Source organism: Drosophila serrata, unplaced genomic scaffold, assembly GCF_035046125.1.
Source record: "Drosophila serrata isolate PLE 108 unplaced genomic scaffold, ASM3504612v1 contig_92, whole genome shotgun sequence".
In the NCBI taxonomy this organism is placed as follows: domain Eukaryota; kingdom Metazoa; phylum Arthropoda; class Insecta; order Diptera; family Drosophilidae; genus Drosophila; species Drosophila serrata.
In genome coordinates this window covers 297,541-318,657 of record NW_028256990.1, presented here as the reverse complement: position 1 = coordinate 318,657, position 21,117 = coordinate 297,541, and positions in this window count along the sequence as shown.

Genomic DNA, 21,117 nt, shown 5'->3' with positions numbered 1-21,117 from the left:
GAACAGTCTAAAACGTTCGTTGTAAGCAGACACAAGGGAATTCGTTTTTGTGCGCATAGCCAAAAAAAAACGTGTAGTAAAAGAAATGGACCCTAACCTCATGGCTCTTGATCAGCATCATCAGATGAGTCAATCTAGCCATGTCTGTCTGACCGTCTGTCCGTTTCTACGCAAACTAGTCACTCAGTTTTGAAGCTACCTGAACAAATTCTTGTAGTTAGTCTTCTGGATAATCTTACCCGTATATAGTGAAGTGTTTCTGTTTTGTGAGTCGAACTAATGTCCCGTCAGTTGACTAAGGACAACGCTAAGTTGAATTAATAAAACGAATATTCCGCTTCACGTCTTTATTCAAATGATCTCAGCTTAAGACTAAATTATTGTGACAAAAATCTTACTTCTACTGCCCTTTGTTTACAAAAGTTGGGGAGCGAGATCGCCCGCTTGGGATATTGATTGAAGAATTATTTATGTTATTGAGAAGGAGCATTAATTGCTCCGGATGTGGATTGTTTACATTGGTTCAGCGTGGGATCGCCTACGCTGCAGATTCATATTTCTTGGAACATAACAGAATTTGTGAATATGTCACTATATATGTACATACATACATATGTCGGAACAGGCCGGATCGGACGACTATGTCATATAGCTGTCATAGGAATGACACATTTTCAGTTTTCAACAGAATTTTATCGAATTTGAAATATAATCATAATTTTTATTATTCTACAATTTCTTTTAATTTTTTGAAAATCGGACTACTATATAATATAGCTGCCGTACAAACAATCATTAGATATACAGGAAAAAACTGTAAATATAATATGTATCGATGAATGAAATGGAAGCAGGCATTACTTCCTTGTTTTTTAACATAAATATATATAATTTATATTTAATTGAATTCTATTCATCGAAGTTCTATTTGCAAGGGTATATAAACTTCGGCATGCCAAAGTTAGCTTCCTTTCTTGTTTTATTTTATTTTCGTTGAAGGTGACAGCTAAGTGGTCTTGTGGAAGTTTGTCTTGTTTTTTTAATAAAACTTGATCTCCTATTTTAAGTTGAATATTTCTAGACTTTCTATCTTATAGTTCCTTATTTTTATACCCTTGCAGGGTATTATAATTTCAGTCAGAAGTTTGCAACGCAGTGAAGGAGGCACCTCCGACTATATAAAGTATATATATTCTTGATCAGGATCAACAGCCGAGTCGATCTAGCCATGTCCGTCTGTCCGTCTGTCCGTTTCTACGCAAACTAGTCTCTCAGTTTTGAAGCTATCTGAATGAAACTTTGTAGTTAGCCTTCTATATACTCTCACTCGTATATATGTCGGAAAGGGCCGGATCGGACGACTATATCATATAGCTGCCATAGGAATGATCGGAAAATTTTTACAAAAAAATGTTTAACTTTTTCAGTTTTCAATAGAATTGGATCAAATTTGAGATATAGCCATTTTACTATACTCTACAATTTTGCATAAAATTTTATGAAAATCGGACTACTATATCATATAGCTCCCATAGGAACGATCGAGAAATTAATACAATTAAATTTATAACCTTTTTAGTTTTCAACTGATTTTCATCAAATTTTAGGTATAGGCATTAAATTTAAGTCTTAATTTTTGTGGTAAATTATATGAAAATCGGACGACTATATCATATAGGTGCCATACAAACGATCGTTTGATGTGGAGGAAAAATGCAAATCAGTGAATGTAAAACTGCAAATATATACTTCATTGTTTTTTAACACAAAGATATATAATTTGTATTGTATGGTTTTTTATTCATAGAAGTTCTATCTGCAAGGGTATATAAACTTCGGCGTGCCGAAGTTAGCTTTCTTTCTTGTTAATATTATTATACCCTTGCAGGGTATTATAATTTCAGTCAGAAGTTTGCAACTCAGTGAAGGAGGCACCTCCGAAAGTATATAAAGTAAAGTATATATAATCTTGATCAGGATGAACAGCCGAGTCGATCTAGCCATATCCGTCTCCGTCTCTCTGTCTGTCCTTCTGTCTGTCTGTCCGTCTGTCCGTTTCTACGCAAACTAGTCTCTCAGTTTTAAAAGCTATCTGAATGAAACTTAGTAGTTAGCCTTCTATATACTCTCACTCGTACATAAGTCGGAACGGGCCAGATCGGACGACTATATAATATAGCTGCCATAGGAATGATCGGAAAATTTTTACGAAAAATATTATAACATTTTTAGTTTTCAACAGAATTTAATCAAATTTAAAATATAGCAATTTTATTAGACTCTACAATTTTATGAAAATAAGACTACTATATAATATAGCTCCCATAGGAACGATCGAGGAATTAATACAATTAAACTTATAACTTTTTCAGTTTTCAGCAATTTTCATTAAATTTTATATTAGTCTTAAATTTTGTGGAAAAATTCATGAGAAGCGGACGACTATATCATATAGGTGCCATACAAACGATCGTTTGTTGTAGAGGATAAATGCAAATCTTTGAATGTAAAACTGCAAATATAATATCTATAGGTAAATGAAATTAAAGCAGGTATTCATTGTTTTTTAACATAAATATATATAATTTATATTGTATGGATTCCTAGTCATCGAAGTTCTATCTGCAAGGGTATATAAACTTCGGAGTGCCGAACTTTGCTTCCTTTCTTGTTTTTATTTTATTTTATCTATGCTATTTAACTGTATTTGTAAGTTTGATGCTTTACCAAATACTAACTCATATGGACAATACTCATGTTCCATAGAATGTGTCGTATTGATACAGTGTACGAAATATTGAAGTCATACATCCCAATCAGTTTTATCTACTGAAATGTAGGATCGAATGAATTCATTAAAAGTTATATGGCTTCTGTCGACTGTTGCAACTGTTTGGTGGTGGTCTGCAGTAGATGTTATATTTTTGATGTTCAAATTTCTGCATAGCTCTACATGAACTTCTTCATTGGACCGTACTTCAGAATAAATTTTTCAAATATAGCTTTAGCTACTGATTTTGCATATTGGTCTTTAATTGGTATTGCGACAAGGTATTTTGTTAGGTCGCAAATTGTGTTTCGTCGTTTATGACTTTTGGCATTTGGGGCATTTTCTTATATAACTTGATTTATATCTTGTCATATTTTTCCAATAATAATGCCTTATTATTTTATCTAATGTTCTAGGTATGCCTGTATTACCTCCTTGTGTTGGATCATCATGGAATGTAAACAGTTTTGCTTCTTTTTCTTTATCTTTATTCGATAATAGGGTCACCGGCTTGAGTTTCGCTACCTTAGAGATTGTAATATTTTATTGCCCATTATTTTAAAAGATTCAATTGGCTGATATTAAGTATACTGGCTTCTTTTTCAAGCCTTTGGAAGGACGTACCGAAGTCGAGAATTCCATTGGTGTACATATAGCTAACGCTAATTCTTGCTATAACTTTTTTTTCCATGTTTTAGTTAACATAGTGAATCTGTTATTCGCAAGGTCACTATTTTTTGTACCTAATCATTTACAATGACTACATACAGTTTGTCAAGTAATTCTTTGCAAAACGAAAAATCCCTCACAATTTTGGGTTTAAACTGAAAATTTATTGACAAATACAAGAATTTTTAAAAATTTTCTTTTATAATATTATTAGGATAACTTTAATCTATAAATATAAAAAACAAAACTAAAATATTTTATCTTAAAACATAGTAAAAAATAGCAATAACAAAAACATTGCAATTCGTATGCTGTCAATTAATTCTTTGCAAAATCGAGTCCAGAATTTTAATCATGCCCGGCAAACGAATTGACGATAATAACATAGAATTGGTTTACTTTAACCATTATAAAGGGTAATCGGCGTCGGAACATTCAGAAATTTTTGATATTAAGTTAGGAACAATGTATAAAATAATTAAACGGTCTAAAAAGAAAAATAGACTTGACCTGTACAATTCTACAGGCAGATTACCAAAAGCTCTCCAAACGCGATCATTATAAAATTTCGAAACAAATTGATAAAAACCCGCCAACAACCCTCAGAAAGTTGGCTTTGCACTTATAAAATTATTGCAGAAAAACAGGTTGCCATGAGACTGTGAGGAAAGTCCTGAATCTCCACAAATACTCCTCACACATTGCCAGGAAGAAACCAATGCTTTCAGCTATAAATATTGAAAGGCGGTTTAATTTCTCTATCGGCCACGTTAACCAGCCTCCTGAGTATGGGGATGAAGTTTTTTTTGTGACGAGACTAAAATAATGCTATACACTCATGGCTGACCCAATAAAGTTTGGAGGAAACCAAACACAGGTGTCCAGCCGAAGAATATCATACCAACATTGAAATTTGGCAAGTTTTCTGTGATGATAAGGGGGTGCATATCATCCAAAGGAGTTGGTGAGCTGCGGATTTTTAATGATATAATGACGAAGGAGTTTTATTTGGACATCCTTAAAAAGGAATTGACCAGAAGCGCGGAGAAATTTGGTCTGCATGACGTAACTTGTCCAAAAAGAAATAAATATTAACTGCAAAAGGAAAACGAACTCCAGCTCAAATCGCAGCTGTGCAGGACCTGGCTCCTGTTAATTGCAAAAAAGTCATTGACACTCCTGCGGAAAGCCCAGATATAAATATATATAGAAAATTGTTGGGATTTTTTGGAAAAGAAAGTGACTAAACGGACTCCAACAAATAAAAAGGGTTTAATTAAAGTAATACAGGAGAAATGGGAGAAAATTCCAGAATATTACGACTTGAAGGGGCTAATAATGCCAATGTCGCGACGCCTCCATGCTGTAATAGATGCAAATGTACTCCACATAAAATATTAACGCCGCAGCTATTATAGTTTTTAAGTTATCCATGGTAAACTATAAAAACGCTATGGAATCAATACCTAAATACGCTGAAGAGGCACATTATTTCGCAAGTTCAGAAGCTTTTTCACGAACGGAACAATTTCGTGCGTTTATTCAAAACAGCAATCGATATGATGCCTTCGGATACCCATAAAATTGTCATTCATGCAAACAAAACATATCAGGAGATATAATGCTCCAACTATAGACGAAGTGGCAATTGTCATAGTCGGGGATCAGTTTCAACCTCGAGATATTGTTCTCCATCGACGAAACGATCGATTGGTAAACGTCACAGAAACTTACCGTTGTTACGATGCTTTGCATTATCCACTAATCTTCTGGGATGGTGCCGATGGATACCATTTCAATGTGATGTGAATGTGAAGTTTTATCAGTACATTGTCGATATGTATGCAAAAATTGAAACAGAACGTTTGCTGTTCCTCCGATTGAATCAGACGAAACTTCGGTCCGATGAATATATACATTTGCGGGATGCTTTGATGAATGACCGTAATACAACCAACGTTGGAAAGCTCACGATTTTGCCATCCTCATACATAGTTAGTCCACGCCACATGCAGGAATATGCTCAAGATGCCATGGCATATGTTCGTTGCCACGGCCGTCCAGACTTATTTATCACCTTCACATGCAATCCAGCTTGGGACGAGATAGTGCAGCTGTTATTTCCTGGACAATCGTATAGGGATAGGCATGACATCACAGCCCGTGTTTTCAGATAAAAGCTCAAGTCACTGATGGATTTCATTGTGAAACATGGAGTATTTGGATCTGTGCAGTGCTGGATGTATTCAGTAGAATGGCAGAAGAGAGGATTGCCGCATGCGCACATACTGATTTGGCTGTATGATAAAATTACTCCAGACGAAATCGACGATGTTATATGCGCTGAGATTCCACGGGCCGAGTTTGATACGGATTTGCATGAAGTTGTCATCAAGAACATGATCCATGGCCCATGTGGTATCCTCAACACATGTTCACCATGCATGGTAGACGGGAAGTGTTCCAAGCGATATCGTCGAGCATTTACAGCCAACACCGTAACAGGGGACGATGGATATCCTCTGTATGGGAGACGGTCAACTGAAGATGGAAGGACTTCGGCAAATTTAAACATGAGAATTGGTGATATTGAGGTAGACAATCGTTGGGTGGTTCCATACTCACCACTATTGTCAAAATCATCAACGTAGAATATTGCAATTCCGTGAAATCGATTAAATATATCTGCAAGTACGTGAATAAAGGCAGCGATATGGCAGTTTTTGGTGTTCAGGCAGAAAATGGTGACAGCAATGCAGTACGAGTTGTCGATGAAATATCTCAATACCAGGCTGGAAGATACATAAGCAGCAACGAGGCTGCATGGAGAATTTGTTCGTTCCCCATTCATGAACGCTATCCAGCTTTAGTTTACTTGGCAGTCCATTTGGAGAATGGTCAACGTGTCTGTTTCACAGAAAGAAATGTGCAAGAAAGAGTCCTGAATCCGCCAGCGACAACTCTGACTGCCTTCTTCAACTTATGCCAGGAAGATGATTTTGCCAGAACCTTGATGTATTCAGAAGTGCCCTCTTAACCATAATATGCCACAGAGAAACGTGGCAGGGTATAGCTAGTTTGTCAATAAATTTTCAGCTTAAACCCAAAATTGTGAGGGATTTTTCGTTTTGCAAAGAATTACTGTATGTATGTACATATGTGTTCATATGTTGTTAATTTCGAATATATTGAATTCTTTTGATTTTGTAATGATAATTTACATACATATTTATATTTTAAACTATTTCGCCGCTCGAATTTGCTGCCGATTATAAAATACATTGCGTACATATGTACATATAATCGGTACCCAGGGAATACCACGAGGAGGCCATTGTAATAACAATGGGGTCATCAAAAGATGACCTCCGAGTCGACTTCAGATAATTAAACGTAGTTTCAAAACCTTGTTTCCAAAAAAAAAAAAAAATAAGCATGGATGTACCGACCCTGATTTTGAAGTTGATGGTGAGTTATTCGTTCTTAGGACTTCAATATGTCTATTTTTCTTATGCTTTTCAGCCTCTCAGATCTCCCACATAATTTTTCTGAGAGCCATACACAAAAAAATCGTCCTGTGGTGCTTTTAGTTTCAAACTATTGTTTGTATTTTTTTAATTTTTGTTAAATAAAAATAGTTCGGATTGCTCAAAATCTACTAATTCATCTTTTGTGAGCATCTTGCAGGTATCGCAATTAAATTTCAGTTGTGATTTGAATAGCACAAATCCTGTAAAATACCTTAATGCGTTTTCACTTGCTACGCTCATGGCAAGGGTGGCGGTTTCGTCATTGTCCATAATTTCTATTTCGTCCGATTGCGCTTCAAAACAAATATCGATATCTTTATAATACACCTGTTCTTGGTCATTTAGATCGGCGGCCTGTTCCTCATTTACGTTTTCAACTGCATTAATGATCATTTCATCGTCATCTGGCTCGCAGTTTCCAATGGTTCTTTTAGAAGAGATGACCTTCATTGACAACATCTTGGAAATTATGGCATTAAACTCAAATAGCATTGGATTGTCGTTTGTACCGCCTCTGCTTCTTATTAAATAAAATAAGTGCTCCAGAGCATCCTGATTAAAACGGGACAATATCAGAAAATATTCATTGCCTTCACTCCAGACATCTTGCGCAAGCATCAAAACTGAATTAATGAAAAGAATTAATCCGTCTATACAATACACTTTGTTGCCGTATTTACATTTTTTCAAATAGTATTTCATTTCAATTATGTATTTTTCTGTATCACTATTTTTCTGCATGGCGGCTTTGAACGGATTTTTACTATATATATTATTGCTGTTCAAGCTATCGAAGAGCCTATTAATTTGTTCAATAAATTTTACTGTTGCAAGTGCCTGTTCTTCGCAGTCATTAAATGCGCCATTTTCAATAAGCGTCTTTAAGGCAGAAGCGACTGTTTGGCTAAATACCTGCGTAGCATATTTGACCTTAATTTTTTCAAAGGAGTTTGGGTCTATATGCTTCCGAGATAGCTTTGGGCATAACCGAGTTTACGAGTTGTTTGTGTCAATTTCAAACAACTTAACAATAATTTTCCATGAGACTTCGCCATCTGGAGTCATAATGGAATTTTTCATCAAAATATTGCGAAGCGATTTTAACAAGTGGGGGATATCATATATTGTGTAAATTTTCTGACCGTCAACAGATATAAAAGGCTCTTCTTCCTTCACCCCGAAATTTGTAAAGGCTCGTCGGTTGTTCGACCCTTGGTCGCATACCACTGCTCTTATACTGAGGCCTAAGCTCTTGGCGACTTTAATATTTTCTGTTATTAAGTCTTGTAATTTACGAGCTTTAAGGCCATTGGTCGTTGCGACATAACTTAAGACAAACTTCCAGTTGTCATACAATCCCCGCAACATGAAAACACATATCTGCTTGCACAATGTGTTATTTTTTTCGTTGCCATCATCAACGAAGCCTTCTACTTCATCTCGAAGGCAATTATATTGCAGCCCTTTTCTAATTGAAATTTCGTCAAAAATTATTACGGCATTTCTACTCCTACTGTCCATTTTTAAAATAAGTGCTTTTAAAATATTTAAAAAAATTTCATTAAGTCCCGGAACCATGTGTCGAACCGGAGCCCATCTCACTAGCGACGATTTTGACGGCAGATTTAATTTAAGGTCATCTCTCATAAAACTATAGGCCTTGGCAGAATAAAAATTTATACTTTGCGCAATAAGTCTTTCGTCTTCATTTCAGGTTTTTTTGTTCTTTATCAGCATCTTGCAAACAGTATTTGTATTTTCAGATAAACCAATCCTATCAATGGTTTTATTTATATTGCCCTTACTTTTTCTATCTCATAAATATTTTAGCTTCATGGCTCTATCGCTTCGCAATAACATTTTTAGCTTCTCTTTTTTTAAATCTTCTGCTACTTTCCAATATTTATTTCTGTAAAAGAATTCATTTTGCTCTTTTTTAAAACAATTCGCGCAATATACAATATTATTATTATTAATTTCACAAATGGAGCTGCCGGTTTCACAATCTATTATCGGGCTTCCAACAATATCAGTGCTCATCATTCCTGCTGCCGAGGGCCTACGAGTAGTTTGAAAAATATATGATTTTTGGTTGCAACAGGATAATGACCCCAAGCATACTTCGCTTAGTTTGAAGCTATGGTTGCTTTTTTATACCAAAAATCAACTGCATTCATCGCCTCAGTCGCAGGACTTAAGCCCCATAGAGGATCTGTGGGTTTTTCTGGAGCGCAGGATTCGTCTTAGAACAATTACATCGAAGGATACGTTGAAGGATGTGGTTTTGGATGAGTGGAGTAAAATACCACCTGAATTTACCGAAAAATTGGGTAATTCAATTCCAAAACGCTTAAATGGGACAATAGATAGAAATGGGTATCCTCCTTCTTACTAATTTTATCAATGCTTTAACAATAAATGGTTTTTTTTATCTTAATTGAATTTTGTACGCACACTTTTTCTTGCCCGAAAACATGGGTATTTTTTGTTTTTTAATTAAAAAAAAAAGTTGTGGACGGAAATAAATAAAAACTAGCTATAATTTTTAATAAAAGATGTGTCGTTAATTTAAAAAAAAATTGAAGTCAATATCTTCCAGAGAACTATTTTTATTTAAAATCAAAGTTGCGCGTTAAGTTTGTACGCACACTTTTTCTGGTGAGTGTACATATCATTGTCCGTCACGCTTTCTTCATTAAACGAAAACACGTCTTCTTTTTCTTGGAATATATTTAAATTTAAATTTGGCTCATCACTCAAGCACAGAGTCGGTATAGCCCCCGCTTTTAAATATTTTTGGCCAATGTACTTTGACTCAAAATGCAAATTGCAAATCAGTGCAGCATTAACATTGGTGCCGCTTTGCAATTTACATTTTGAGATCCACTGGCGACGCATAAGTTCATTTTTAGGGAACTTAAAAAGGCGGACGGGGAAATGTTCTGTGCTGTCTCTATAGCTTCGCATGCATGAATCTATAGCGCACTTCAACCCACTTTTCCTGCCATCACATAACTTTGCTTTAAGCATTGTTCTTAATTAATATTACTTCACCAATTATCCACACACGAATTTTAAACTTTCGCAAACACGCGCGAGATCTAATTTAGTCGACCACTGAAGATGCACTAAAAGCGCGGTAGCAAAAGCGCGCCCAATTATGAGCTCTTAAACAAATAGAAATCAAAACAAAACAAAAAAGCAAGAAGAAAATCACTTGCAGAAGCAACAACAAAAAAGTGCGCTAAAACAAAAGCGCGCCCAAATATGCCTACATACATATGTACATATGTACATAGATATTGACATAGGCATAATCAAAACAAATCACAGAATCTTGGAAAATTAAAACAAAACAAAAACACACGCAAATCACTTTTATAGACAACAACAACATATGAACACATATGTACATACATATGTATGTATGTACATGCAGGCACGTAACGCGCATTTTGTCAACTTTGAGAGCCTACCTCAACAGAAGACGATTTCGGGTGTATTGTTGCATACATACATAAGTATGTATGTGAGTATGTTCTGTTCATAGTTGAAAAATAATGTCATAAATCTATTATTTTCTAGTTTACAAATAATAAATTAACTATACAATTAGTTTCTAATTATAATTTTATTAATATGCAAATGTACAGAAACAAATAAAAATGTTTTAATACAATATGGCAATAATAATTTCTGGTCGGTAAAAAATGTCTTTTGGGAAATATATTGTCAGACGAAAAAAATTAAATTAAAATAATTGGTAATTATAGTTAGATAACTTAAATAATTTGTCCCCCAATGCAAGCGCTAGCCGCTAAGTATTGCTGTGACGTCATAAGCAAGTGAGCCGTCGCTTCGGCCCACTGGCTGTGGCCGTCCGAAACCTATGAAAAAGACTGCGAACAGAAATTTGCACACGCATACAAACGTGTGAGCGCTTGTACACATATACACATATACACAGAAAGGAGAGCACAGCGCAAAGAAACGCACCCCTGCTCATCCTTACACGGCCGATCTGCCACTGAAAAGTAAATTCTTGTGCTCGGTTTCGAACGACTGCTTCGAACTCGAAAAAGCCGAAGGCACTCTGGGGTTCTAGACATATCGTTCGGGTGCTCTGGGGCATGATACAATTATACAAGGTAGTCTCGTCGGCTGCCTAACCGTTCGGCTTTTTGTCAGTGCGTTCTCGTTTGTCAAAGGAATATGTTGTGTGCGGACGATTTTTTGATTACTATTAACCCTTGTGTGAGATGTCGTTCTGCAATTTCTGTCGGAAGCACGTGCATGGAGTAAAATTGATAAAAGCACCAAAATGTTTAACCAAGTGGACATTGTGGGAGGAAATTAAGGAGCTGGAAATTGTTTTTTTAGATATAGTTTCTGATTATTTTAGTACCACAAAAAACGTTAAGGAGAAACTATTAATAGGTGCTATGAATATAAGCATTCATTTAGATATAAAAAAATTTTACTTTAAGATTCGCATATATTTTAAAATTAAGAATTTAACCAAAAAAATAGGTATACAAAAACAAAAATTAATTAATTAATTAATTTCAAATTCAAAACTATTAAAAATTAAACAATAAAACAGTTCAACTCCTTTTACTATATATGAACATTTTAACCCTCATGGACTATCTAAGGGTTAAACTAAAAGCTCGCACTTACTTCGCAGACTCCTCTCACTCGCACTTGTTGTGAGTAATGAATAGGGGAGTGCTTTTGCCGGCGAGACTACCTTGTATAATTCTACCATGCTCTGGGGTTCCAGGCTCAGCCGTTTTTGTGATAGTACTTTTTGGTACTGTTTGACACCACTATGTATTTCTTGCTTAGTGGTGGCTGCCGTGCTCCTGCTGATATCCAGTTTGCTGTTGGATAGCAGATCAGTGGTTCGTTTTTTGTCGTATCTCGGCCAACATTACCTTGACCGTCTGTGCTCGCTCTTACTTATTTATTTTTTTAGATTTAGGAAAAATAACCTTAAAAATAATCACCCTTAAACTAAGAAAATTTTTCTAGAATCTAAAAAACGTTTTCATAAATTTAGGAGAAGGCACCATAAAATCAAGACAAGCTACCATAAACACTGTTTCTTAGGGTTAATTTACATTTTTTCTTAAATCTAGGACGACTTTTCCTGATTTGGTTCGAGTAGCTTCTTTTTTAATATATGGGCGAATCATCCTGGCTTTGCAGGTCAATTTTATTTAAATTAAAATCTCGCACGTGAGTTCATATGATTCCCAACTGATTTTAACACCCCTGGCATAAGGTGACGGTTTGCCGGCCAACTCCTAGATAAGTACATGTATGTATGTATGAACTATTACAGAAGTAGCAAGTGTCTACTGTCTAATTTAAGAAAATTACCCTTAAATTTGAAAAAAAAAATTAACAATAAATTAAAAAATGTGTCAAACCAAAATTTTATTTTAAAGAATATGCCATTGTAAAATTACCTTATTTTAATGGTTACTTGGCCTAAAGTAATTTAATTTTTTCTTAAATCAAGACAATTGCCGTTGAGTTTTACAAAATTTCTAATTTACATGTCAAATAACCTTACAACTAAGAAAAATCCTTTTACAAGTAAGAAAAAAATTATATTAAGTTTTAGAAATGTTTTTTTTTTCCCATATTTAGGGCGTATCGCCCTAAAAACAAAACATTTTTTTCTACTTTTAAGAAAAGTTCCCTTAGATTTGAGGATGTTTCTTTTCTGATTTTGGGGCAAATTTTCCTTAAGTTTGGGTCCACTTGCCTTTGGATCCATATTAATGACGAATTTCTAAATCTACGGTCTAAAAGTAACTTTTTTTCTTGGACGTTGATGCACTAAGGCCAGTACACACAAGTGGCCCGTATGAAGCCAGACACATGGCGGTTGGGTTAAGTGTTAGGCGCGAAAGGAAAAAAAGAAATGAGGACGAGAAAATTAACTATTGTCGTGCTGCCAAATTGCTTGCCTGCATGTCTATTAAGTTGGGGTCCGTCTATATGCTGCCTACCAATAACAGTTTTTTTGCGCCTCGGAGACTCATTTAATAGCGTAAGGCTATTAAATTGGGTGTCCAGCGTAAAGAACATACCAAAATGTCCTTTAACCCCTTTTTGGTTTTCTGCATGAAAGACATCATCTGTCTTTCTACATCGCGATAGGCCTTGCAGCAGTAACGCAGGCCAATGTTTTTTTTTTCATCGTCCACCGTCCGAGCTGCAACACCAACACACTTGGCGTGCATGATGTTGTCGCACAGCCAGCAGCCGATTGTAAGGTCACCTGTAGACATAGCCTTTTTGCAGGTTTTGACGAAACAGACAATATTTACGGACATTATTAAGACTTATAACTGTACTTGTTCTTGAGACAAGGTCAAGGTGCGAAGCACACGCTGAAACACGCTGAAAAAACGGCTGTGATAAGCCTCCCATGACCTGCGTTATCAGCTCATTATCTAGACAAGCCTCGTAGATAGTGATCAGCGACATCTACACTTAGAGCGACCACGGGGCAATCCAGGTTTCACTCGGAATGACAACTTCGGAGAGAGGTCTCAAATGACGCACCGGCAGGGCACTCTCGTAGTTAAAAACTTAACGATTGCTCTAGAAGGATCGGCAGTGGAGGGTGCGGACGGCGCCAAAATTGCAGGAAGACTTTTCGCAAGCAAGTGGAAATATCGCGGTGCTACGCTCGGTTTGTCTCAGAGCTAGACGGCAAGTTCCGACCCCGGGGAGATTTGCCCACTCTCGGAGCAGGAGGCCCTCGGGGTGGCGGGGAACTTGGTAAACAAAAAGGCGTCTGGTCCCGACACGATCCCCATTAGGGATTCCAAGTTGCTGCTCTCCTTGCACCCGTGGGCGACCGCCGACTTGCTGACGAAATGCCTGTTGGAAGTAACCGTTTTCAAAAGGTGGAAACGCACAGAAGGTCCTGCTTGTCCCGAAGCCGGTCAAGTCAATGGAAGAACCGTTTATATATCGACCCATCTGCCTGCTGGACACGGAAAGGTATTCGAGAAGGTGATTGTCTCAAGGCTGGAGACAGCAATAGAGCGCGCGGGAGGACTCGCCCCAAACCAGTTTGGGTTCCGGAAGAGGAGATTGAGCCTGGAAGCTATATAAAGCGTCACTAGCTTGGCCGCAGGCATAATGCCGACGAACGGATGACGACGTGAAGGATGCTGGAGGCCTTTAACATCCCCGGCTAGCTGCTGAGGATCGACCGCAGGACTCTCATTCTGGAGACCTTCCTGGCTTCTTGGAACATGATGTAGAGTGGAGTCCTTAACCTTCCACTTCCGCCGAATACCACCATCGTCGGCTCTGCCAATGACTTAGCCCTGGTAGTGGTAACAAAGGAGCTGGCCGCAGCAGAGTCAAGTTCAATTAGATTCGAACCTTCGAATACTGGTTGGCCGTCGCCGGACTAGAGGTAGCCTCGCAGAAGACCGAAACAGTCCTGATCTAGAGCAGGAAACGCGTCGAGACAGCGGAGATCTGGGTTGGCGGGCAAGCCATCTCTTTGCTGCGCGCGATATGGTACTTGGGGGTCATCCTGGAGACTTGTCTTGTCGACTCGGTCCGAACGAATGTAGTTGGGATCTTCACATGTTCCCAAAGCCGCAGTATGAAGCTAAGACTCGGAAGACAAAAAGTAACCAAATGGAGAACATACACAGAATAAATCTCTTAAGAAAAATTTGGGTCAATAATACTATCGACTTCAAAATTAACTATACACTTGCGACGATGACCGCCCCCTAAACACACGGTAGACTAATCTGGCCCAAGAAAATACGATCGGCGGGGACACTAAAACCAAACTCATAAAATATTTTCCTAAGACCATAAAATGAAAACAAGCCACAATAAACAAAGTGTTTTTTGGGATAAGTTACATATTTTTTCTAAATCTAGGGTGATTTTTCCTGATTTGGTTCGTTTAGCTTCTTTCTTAATATACGGGCGAATCGCCCTAGTTATGCAGATATATTATTGCGAATTTAAATGTGTGTTCGTAACTGATTCTAACATTCTTTACATGAGGTATGTATGTAGTATTACAGAAGTAGCCAGCGTCTGCCTGTTTATTAAGGAAAGTTATTTAAATTTGGAAAAATGAAAAATAAAGTAAACTAGAAAAGAAGCTAACTTCGGAGGTTCCTTCGCAAAGCTGGAAGACCTCAGGGCCTCTCAAGCCTTTTTCATAGCTAAAAGGCTTTAGGGCCCCTCAGGCCTTCATCATTATTGGAATACCTCAGAGCCTCTTAAGCCTTCATCATAAGTGAAGCCGTTTTTCAGTCACGGAGGCCTAAGGGCCTCCGAGCTGTTCTTTCCTCCTGGTCCTGGACGAAAACCAAAGGGATACTCCGTTCCCCACTGCCAACCAAAGTGCTGATGCCGGCTGCAAGGACCCGGGAAACAACTACGGCCACTCAAGACCCAACATTCAGTACACTCATGTGGCCCTTGAAAAACTAAGCACGTAGTTGTTTGGGTTAGGTGTTAGTAGGTGCGATCAAAAATTAGGGTGGTCTACAGTGGAGCAATACTAAGGGTATATAAGATCTAGTATTTCTACTCCGCGATTAAGGTTGTGAATAAAGGATCTAGGAGTTGCCAAATTCGCGACAGTGGATGGGGCATCATCTATCTCATCATCTCACATGATACATAACGATATGGCTCCGCTAGAATCGGTAGTCAAGCTGTTCCAACGGGTTAATAATACGAAGGCGATCTTTATGCTCAGACGCGCCGCGAATTTAAGACATTGGCTCTGGAGAAGTTATAAAACTAACGAAAAACGTAAGTCACGCTTTTATTATATTACAAGCCGTACCATTACAATTTGTGACAAGGGGAGCACACCAACTTGGCACGGTTTTTCAATGGTGATAGAAAAGTGGAATGTGCCATTGCATTGTTAAATTTCAGATCACAGGTACATATTGTTTTAACTCAGTAATAAGCTCAGATAAAAGAAACAATCCTCAATAAATGCCCTTAAAAAGGAAATAGGAAACCTTATTCACATATAACACAAAACCTTCAATGAGACATGCAAAGTGTCATTCCCATGTTCGTCTGTCCGTCTGTATGTTTCTACGCAAACTAGTCTCTCAGTCTTAACTTACAAACTTTAATAATTATAACTTTTTGTGTGTTGAACAGATTTTCATCAAATTTGAGATATAGCCATTTTATATCATTACACAATTTTGTGTAAAATTTTATGAAAATCGGACTACTATATCCTATAGCTCCCATTGGAACGATCGAGAAACTAATACAACTAAAAATTACAACTTTTTCTCCTATATTATTAAGGGCTTTCATAATAATATATAATTGTCATCTTTCCAAGTGATTGGACGTGTTTTTATCTTGCACTGTCGATTTGTGATAAAGTTTGCTAATAACCACCGGGGTTAACTTACATTTTATATTTTGTGTCAATAACTTTCGGTCTTTTCGCGTGTGCATGCAGCTATTCTGATTTGTGTATTTAATTGGTTTTTTCCCAAATTCGTTATTTTGCATTCCTTTTTATAAATTTAATAATTTTTATAATTTTTTATAATTTTAATTAAATCATTTTGCTTTTGTTTGCGCCGTCGCGACAGCTACTTATATATCTCCCACACCCTCCCAGCTCTCTTTCCTCTGGCTGTGCTGCTGCACTTCTTATCTTATCTGATCTCCCACGCTCTCCCGCTCACTTGCTCTCGTTGTCTCTTCACTTCTTATCTTCATAGCTCTGTTTTTTTTTCCTCTTTTTTTTCTCAAGTACAAGTACAATGGTAAGTCCTTATAATGTCTGAATATATTGTCTGTTTCGCCAAAATCTGCAAAAAGGCTATTTCTACAGGGGACCAAACAATCGGCTGCTGGCAGTGCATTGGTGTTACAGCTCGGACGGTGGACGATATTAATAAAAATATCGGCTTGCGCAGCAGCTGCTAGGTCTGTCACGATGTGGAAAGGCAGATGATTTCTTTAATGCGGTAAATCAAGGGCGGCTTTAGAAACATTTTATCGAGTTTTCCTAATTTAATAGTCCTACCCTATTAAATAAGTCTCCGTGGCGCAAACAAACTGCTATTGGTGGGCAGTATGTAGGCGGACCCCAACTACCCTCAACGGGCAGCCTCCCTCCGCACAGCCCTCGAACTCAGCACTAAATCCAAGGGTGCTGAAATCGAACGCTAGCAAAGATGTGGTGCCCGAATGTGCCGCGGGAGTGCCCTCATCGCCGGTGATTTTTGTTTTGTCCTCTGAGGGGTCCCAAATATTGACCCCTCAAAGATCCGTGAATATTGATATATCTGCCTAGGGTGTAAGGTCCGGAATACCGGCCGACAATGGCACGGCAGATAACCAATCTGCCTTGCCAAAAGCCTTTATAGCAATTCCACCGACGAAACGTATTTTTTTCGCGACTCTCCCCTGATCAAACATCGGAAGATGTTCTCGCCTTTATACAAGGCAACACCAGAGCCGATAAATTAAAGATTAAGGTTTTAAGATTAAGAAAAGTTCAATTTTTCTTACGCTAGGTATATTTCATCTTTCAAAATAAATGTCCCTAACGAGCTCTTTAAAACTATTTCCTCTACCAACTTCTGGCCAGCGTACGTTGTTGTTAAAGAGTTCGAAGCAAAGAAAAAGAAAAAAGCCTGTAGGAATAACTCTTCCCAGGCCTGATCATACCACTGCGCCTTGGACGTCTTCCAATCCCGACCCAAAAAACTACCCTACTCCCAAGGTTTTTCCTTTTAGAATGCAAGAGGCTTACGTAGTGAAAAAGAAAAAGCCTGTAGGAATAACTCTTCCCAGGCCTGATCAAACCACTGCGCCTTGGACGTCTTCCAATCCCGACCCAAAAAACTACCATACTCCCTAGGTATTTCCTATCAGAATGCAAGAGGCTTACGTAGTAAGCTTCCTAACTTGTATTCTGATAGTCTTTCGTTTGCATCTCAGGTTTTTGTACTGACAGAAACCTGGTTAAAGCCGAAGATTCTGAGCTACGAAGTTTTGGCTGCTGTGTCCACAGTACCATATATCGGCTAGATCGCCCTATCAGGCACGGGAGTGGAGTTTTTATGGACTTATGGTGGACTCCTCACTCACGTCAGAATTATTAACCTTCGAGCAATGCAACAAATTCCTTTGTGTGAAGCTATCTATCAAAGGTAGCTCCAATTTTATTACCTGTTCCTACATACCTCCACTGTCGGAACTTCCTATTTATTGGAATCACCTTTCCGCTATTCAGATGGTTTCCAGTTGACTTCTGGATAGAGACCAGTTGGTAGTCCTAGGTGATTTTAATATCCCTGGTGCTATTTGGCGCTAAAATAATTCCACCAATACTCTCCACACACCTACACAACATGACTTTATCGCTGGCTTGTTCTACATTTCGCTGTCTCAAGTCAACCATGTTAGAAATTTTTTACAGCGCTCGATCTTTTCTTCTCTGATCCTGCGAGAGTCAGTTTAGCAAGGGTGGCGCCTCTGACGCAGCCCAAAGATCCTTATCATCCAACTTTCGATGTGACCCTTGATATCGGGTGTGACGCACAGAATCTAGACCGTCCAGCCAATAAAGTCCTATGTTTTCGCAAGACGTAGTTTGAATGGCTGAATAATTTTATAATCGAGTTTAATTGTGCACTGACATGGCAGTTGCCGTCGATATTTTTATCAATTTCATGAATTCATTTTTTACTGAATGTGTTCCGTTATATTATCCGCCAAGCTCGAATAATCCGCCGTGGTTTAGTTAAGAGTTGAGCAGACTTAGGAATACAAAATCTAGACTGTATGCTAAATTTAAATTCACCGGCTCTCAATCTGCAATTTCATCTGATTTATCAGCTCGGTCAAACTTTACCGTGAACGCGCAGTGTTATAAAAACTATTTAACTCGTTATAGGGCCCAGTACTCACAAGCCAGAAAACAGTTTTATAATTTTGTTAACACTAAACATAAGCTTAAAACAAATCCTTCCTCGCTTTCATTTGCAAATAATACCGCAAATAATGATCAGGCAATAGACGATCTATTTTCGCAGTTTTTTCAAAAAACTTATTCAAGCTCTTCGTATTTACACCAGACTTATTCCTACGGCATACCCAAATCAAACTTAATTTTCTGTCCTAACTTAAACGAAAGCTCTCTTCTTTTAGATCTTCATCGTGTAAAGCCAGTTTATTCGCCAGGTCTCGACGGAATTCCTGGCTGTGTGCTTAGGTACTGTGCCGACGTCCTGGGCTATCCCCTTCTGAAATTGTTTACCTTGTCCTAAGAAACCTCCCACTTTTCCATTATTTGGAAGGAATCGTTTATTACTCCTCTTCACAAAAAAGGAAGCAAATTGGATGCCAGCAATAATAAAGGAATCTCTAAGTTGTCGGCCATCCCTATACTTTTTGAAAACATTATCACCCCTCACTTACAGCACCTTCGTAGATCGGTTATTTCTCCATGTCAACATGGTTTTATTAAGCGAAGATCAACAACAACAAATCTTTTGGAGCTCTCTTCCTATATTATAAAGGGCTTCCACAATAATTGTCAGACAGATGTAATCTATACTGATTTCAGTAAAGCATTTGACTCTGTTAATCATTCTCTCCTCGTTAGAAAACTCGATTCAATGGGTTTTCCAAATGATCTTCTTAATTGGATCTCAAGTTATTTGAATGGCAGGACGCAAAAGGTCCTCTTTAAGAATAATTTATCCAATGTTCTAAGGGTTACATCTGGTGTCCCGCAAGGAAGCCATTTGCGACCTTTATTGTTTACATTGTTCATAAATGACCTGCCCAAAGTCTTGACTAACTCCAGAGTACTTATGTACGCGGATGACGTCAAGCTTTGCGTGCAATACAATGACGTTGCCTGCCAGTCGGATTTACAAACAGATCTTAATAATTTTCAGACTTGGTGCCGTGTAAACTTATTAAACTTAAATGGCTCGAAATGCAAGCTAATGACATTCTCTCGTGTCGCTCCTAAGCTTGCTACTTACACACTGAACGGCTACTCTTTGGAAAGAATTAATACAGTTGACGATTTGGGCGTCCGCTTGGACCCAAAACTTGACTTTATTGATCATATTTCGTCTATGGTGAATAGAGCCAGGGGTGTGCTTGGAATTATTAAGCGGTGGTCGAAGGAATTCAATGACCCCCAAATCACTTAATCCTTATATACTTCCTTAGTTCATCCTATCCTAGAATATGGATGCTGCGTTTGGAGCCCTCAGTACGGCGTCCATAGTAAACGCATTGAGTCGTTCCAAAAGAACTTTTTACTTTTCGCTCTACGCGGTTTAAATTGGGATGCAAACCAAAGATTACCTTCCTACTCTAGTAGACTCCTATTAATAAACTTGCCGTCCTTAGCCAATCGTAGAACGATGCTAGGGATAACCTTTATTTTTAACCTTATCCATGGTGATGTGGAAAGTGCTGACTTGTTGAGTCAGCTTAATTTCCATGTACCATGTAGAACCACTAGATCCTATATCCCATTAGTGTTGCGCCACTGTAGGACCTCCTTTGAACTGCATGAACCTTTTAGAGTGTTATGTGCAAATTATAATGATTTGTACACACTAATCTCTAACGTAGATTCCCTTCCCAAACTAAAATCTTTAATACTAACACACTTAGTAAGCATGCAAGCTAACAATCTGGCAGCACGCCGGTAGTCAATTTTCCTCGTATTCTGTCCTATATTTTCCATCGCGCCTACTAAAACCTAACCTAACAGGCACGTGCCTGGTGTCATACGGGCCACTTGTATGTACTGACCTTAGTGCATCAACGTCCAAGAATTAAAAAAAATATTGTTCGGGTGCTTTGGGGTTCCAGGCTCAGCCGTTTTTGTGATAGTACTTTTTGGTACTGTTTGACTCCTCTATGTGCTTCTTGCTTAGTGATAGTACTAATTAGCTTTAACGTAAGGGCTGCGCTCCCGACCGATAAGCTAAGCTTAATAGTGCGAGAGCGGGCCCGAAAGTTGGAGCGCGAACTAGCCGTCCCTCAGCTCGCTTAGCAGTGAGCGAAGATCGGGAACTCGGGAGCGGGAGTTCGCGAACGCCGAAGAGTGGA